The 5,397-nt window shown below is 39.4% G+C and overlaps 1 pseudogene; it reads right to left on the bottom strand.

The window, feature by feature from the left end:
* Positions 1–3,912: 3,912 nt before the first annotated feature.
* Positions 3,913–4,858, bottom strand: LOC126083592 (olfactory receptor 11H6-like; annotated as a pseudogene).
* Between the last annotated feature and the right edge of the window lie 539 nt (positions 4,859–5,397).

Genomic DNA, 5,397 nt, shown 5'->3' on the forward strand with positions numbered 1-5,397 from the left:
AGGTATTTACAGTAGTTCCACAAAATTTTACACAATTTAAATAATTATTTTAGAAAATAAAACTAAGAAAAATTGACATATATGAAAAAACACAGAAAAAAAATTACTAATGGCGACACTAAACCAAAGAAACAACTCACTGCCACAGAGTCGATTTGGACTCATAGCGACCCTATAGTACAGAGTAGAACTGCCCTGTAGAATTTCTCAGGAGTGGCTGGTGGATTGGAACTGCTGACTTTTTGGTTAGCAGCTGAACACTTATACACTGCACACCACTAGTCCATCTAAATCAAATCATCACTAATACCATGCTGTATTTTCCCATTCCATTCCAACCTAATTATTATAATTCTACAGCTATATTTTGAAGCCTATTTTTCCCATTTAATATCATATCTTAAGTCTTTAGTCATATTTCAGACAAACTTTAGAAGTGTTTAATACCAATAAAACATTTTGTCATGTATACATATCACAGTGTTCTTAACCATTTCTCTATTGGCGTATGTTTATTTACAATTTAAGATCTTTCTCCAGGGAAGATTTTGTGATGACAGAACTTGAAGGATTGAGATGGATACGAGGAATGAAGATGATATAAAGGAGAACACGTCTGGGGGGAGAGTACAAAACCAAGAAGTTGGAATCCCTATCATACTTTTGTCTATTTATGTGGGGAGACACCAGCAAGGTCCCCCAAACAACACATGCTGCAGTGACACAGAACTTTGTGTTCTAAATGAGCTCAGGGGAAGAAGAATATTTTCCTAGACCATTTATAGGGAATGAAAGATATAACAAATTCATTTGTGTACATAGTATGTACATACATACACATATATATATGCATATATACACACACATACATACATATCTATGTAGACAAAAAATTTTTTTTTTGTCTACATACGTACCTATGTAGAGGGTCAGCAAAAAAAGAAGACCCTCAATGAGATGGACTGATACAGTGGCTGCAACAATGGGCTCAAGCATGAGAATGATCATGAGGATGGCGAAGGACAGGGCAGTGTTTCATTCTGTCTTACACAGGGTCACTAGGAGTCGGAACAGACTCTACAGCAACGGGTGTAGTTTTTGTTTCATCCATACGTACATGCATATAAATATATATGTGTGTATGAGCATGATTTTTTTTTCCTTGAAGGGTTATATAGTTTTTCTGCATACTGGTTCTGAACCAATTTTAATTTCGGGAATAGGGTCTATCACCCCTACACTTTCCAGATTTTGCTGCTGAAGTCTCCCTTGAGGTAGCACCTGGACGTCAGACAGAAGTCCCTTACTGCTGACCCGCCTTTGGTTCCTGAAGCAACATCTCTCCCCATTTCTGAGAGCAGAATTAGAAAAAAATCAAGCCTTCTGCAAAACTGTCAAGCTGAGATTTTGAGTAAAAAAATTTTAAATATTTTATTCTCATAAAAAAAATGCTAGTCATATGAAGCATATGAAGAAGCAGAAAAAATCACCCATAAATTCACTACCCAGAGTTTATAGCTATGGAGATTTGATGTACTTCCTTCCTGTGTTTTCCTAATTATAAAATAAATTTGGAAGCAATTTTGTATTGTTACACAACTACACTTAGCATTGTTGTTGTTAGGTGCTGTTGAAGCGACCCTATGTACAACAGAACCAAACACTGCCGGGTCCTGCGCCATCCTCACAATCATTGTTATTCTTGAGCCCATTGTTGCAGCTACTGTGTCAATCCATCTCGATCAGGCTCTTCCTCTTTTTGGCTGACCCTCTACTTTACCAAACATGTTGTCCTTCTCTAGGGGGGACTGATCTCTGCTGATAACATATCCCAAGTGTGTGAGATGAAGGCTCCCCGTTTTTGCTTCTAAGGAGCATTCTGGCTGTACTTCTTCCAAAACAGATTTGTTCATTCATTTGGCAGTCCATGGTATATTCAATATTCTTCACCCACACCATAATTCACAGGCATCAATTCTTCTTCGGTCTTCCTTATTCATTGTCCAGCTTTCACATGCATATGAGGGGACTGAAAACACCATGTCATGGGTAAGGCACACCTTAGACCTTAAAGCGACGTCTTTGCTTTTTAATAGTTTTAAAGAGGTCTTTTGCAGCAGCTTTGCTTAGCGCAAAGCATCGTTTGATTTTTTGACCGTTGCTTCCATGGGCATTGATTGTGGATCCGAGTAAAATGAAATTCTTGACAACTTCAGTATTTTCTCCATTTATCATGATGTTGCTTATTGGTTCAGCTGTGAGGATTTTTGTTTCTTTCTATTGAGGTGTAGTCAGTACTGAATGCTGTAGTATTGATCGTCATCAGTAAGTTCAAGTTCTCTTCACTTTCAGCAAGTAAGATTCTGTCATCTGGCTAATGCAGGTTGTTAATGAGCCTTTCTCCAATCCTGATGCCATGTTCTTCTTTATATAGTCCAGCTTCTTGGATTATTTGCTCAGCATGCATATTGAATAGGTATACTGAAAGGATACAACCCTGACACACAGCTTTCCTGACTTTAAACCATGCAGTATCCCCTTGTGCTGTTCAAACTACTGCCTCTTGGTCCGTGAACAGGTTCCTCATGAGCACTATAAGGTGTTTTGAAATTTCCATTCTTCAAAACATTGTCCATAATTTGTTGTGATCTACATAGTTGAACGCCTTCACATAGTCAACAAGACACTTAGCATTTTATTGTCTCAAGTCATAAAATATACTTCAAAACATTATTTTTAATGTCTGTATAATACTCTATACTCTGTACCATAATTCAGTTAATTAATTCTAAATTACTGGACATTTGGATAGGTATTATTTTGATCATATTATTATTTCACTACTTTCATTAAATTTATAAATTTAGTTGGTATAAAATAACTTGCAAGAGTTATTTACCATACCTAGAAACATGATATATGTCTCAATTTACTCATTTCTTTAAAAATAAATTGAAAGTAAATATTTGTAGTTTTCTCCGTGCAGGCCTTATCTGTTTTTGCAGAGTTTATTTTGAGATATATTACTTTTCTTTTTTTTTTTTTTTGCTATTACAAATAGCATTTCCTTCCTTTTTAATTCTTTATGCTAATATCATCTTTGTATAGTTACTTTTGGAGCCCTGATGGCACAGTGGTTAAACACTCAGCTGCTAACCAAAAGGTCGGTGGTTCAAACCCACCAGCCACTCCTCAGGAGAAAAATGTGGCTGTCTGCTTCCATAAAGACTTGCAGCCTCAAAAACCCTATGGGGAAGTTCTACTCTGTCCTGTAGGGTCCCTATGAGTCAGAATTCACTGGACAGCAGTGGGTAGTTACTTTCCATCTGGCCACCATTCCAATATTTCACATTGATTCAAATCACTTTAACAACTCCAATCTGTTGTCAGGCTAATACGCCCACACAAAGGTGTAGGGGAGAGATCTTTTGGATAAAACGTTGAAGAGACTGGACCTCACATCTGGATAGATGTGATTAAAAACAGAAAGCAGGTAGATTCTGGACAGGGAAGAGAGAAGCAAACAGGTACATCTTTGTGGTGTATGTGTTTGTGTGTATGTGTGTAGAGGGATAGTATTGGAAATTCTAGACTTCTACTGACTGGGGAACTGGGAATTTAACTAATCGGCAAAAGATACAAATGAACCTGTTGACATCTGCGTTATATATGGTTTTATCTTGAATATGCCTGAGAATGTCTGGCATTTTCCTGTTTCTGTGCAATACCCAGGGGGATAGAATATTAATACACTAAAGCCTAATAAAAATGATTTTGTAAATGCTTTTAAGGTCTCATATGCTATTTGCTTCATTTAAATTCATTCCTAAGAAGATTCCGGGAAATGTAGAAACAGACATTTGTCTCCCAAGTTTACTTAAGGCCTTCTGTGTTTTTATACCCCTATATGTCCTACACACACATAACTTTTGAATTCGAGGTCTTGAGAGACTGTCTTTGAGCAAATCTCAAAGTCCTAAATAGTTGCCTCAGTGCCTCCTTCATCTCCTTATTCCACGGACTGTAGATCAAGGGGTTAAAAAGTAGAGTCAGCACAGAATAAAACAAAGTTACAATTTACTGGATCCCAGCTGCATTGCCTGGTGTTGGGCTCATATACATTACCATGATGGAGCCATAAAGCAGGTACACCACGGCCAGGTGGGAGCCACATGTGGAGAAGGCCTTATGTCGGCCTTCTGCTGAGGAGATCCTCAACACAGTTCTAATTACCAGGGTGTAGGAACTGCTAATGAAGAGAAACGTGGAGAAAATGAGGACACAGTTAAAGATGGCACAGATGACCTCAGTGGCAGGAGCTGGCACACAGGACAGCTTCATTAGGAGTCCTGGGTCACATAGAAAGTGATCGATAGTATTGGGGGCACAAAAAAGGGAGCTAAGAGATGAGATAAACCGAGAGGAGGAAACAGGTGAAGCCACACACCCAGTGGCAGGCTCCCATTCTGAGGCAGCATCGGACTGTCATGATGGAGGGGTAGTGCAGGGGCCTGCAGATGGCAAGGTATCTCTCAAAGGCCATGATGGACAAGAAGAAGGTCTCAGCGGTGCCCACGGAAAAGAAAAAGTAGAACTGGAGGAAGCAACCAGAGAAAGAGATGGTTTTGGTCTCAGTGAGAAAGTTGGCTAGCATATTGGGCACCGTGGAGGTGACATACCAGATCTCCAGGAAGGAGAAATTGGCCAGCAGGATGTACATGGGGGTGTGGAGACGGTGGTCCCACCTCACAGCACATATAATGCACAGATTTCCAATCCGTGTCAGGACGTAGATCACAGAGAAGAGTATGAAGAGGAAGATCTGGATCTCTGAGGTACAAGGGAATCCAAGAAGAATGAATTCACTCACAGGGCCAGTGATTATTCTCTCCTGGGTTTTTCATGTTTCCCCTCCAAAACTGCAATGACAAGATATTGACACTTTTCAAATGACTACAGAACTTTTCTCATTAAGATGTTCTCTGAAATTCTTATAGTCTTAGGTCATTCGAAGGTTTTCAGCATTTTTTGTCCCAATGTGATATTGGGAGGACATGAGGAACATGTGGGTGTGAATACTCATGACCTGTTGTCAATGTGTTAAAGTAGAACTGCTCCACAGGGTTTTCTTGGCTGTTATCTTCATGGGAGCAGATCATGAGGACTTTCTCCCACTGTGCAGCTGGGTGGGATTGAACCACTAACTTTTAGGTTTATAGTCCAGCACAAACTGTTTGCATCACCCAGAGACCTGTGGGTACTTACTACGACCTCCTTATTGTGTCCATCATTGCCATCACATGCCTTTAAATATCTTCCTTTGTTCATGGTCCCCAGCACTGCATAAAACAAGACAGATGTTCTCTTGCCATTCAGGGCCTAGCAATCTAGTTCAGA

This window comes from Elephas maximus, chromosome 10, assembly GCF_024166365.1.
Source record: "Elephas maximus indicus isolate mEleMax1 chromosome 10, mEleMax1 primary haplotype, whole genome shotgun sequence".
NCBI lineage: Eukaryota > Metazoa > Chordata > Mammalia > Proboscidea > Elephantidae > Elephas > Elephas maximus.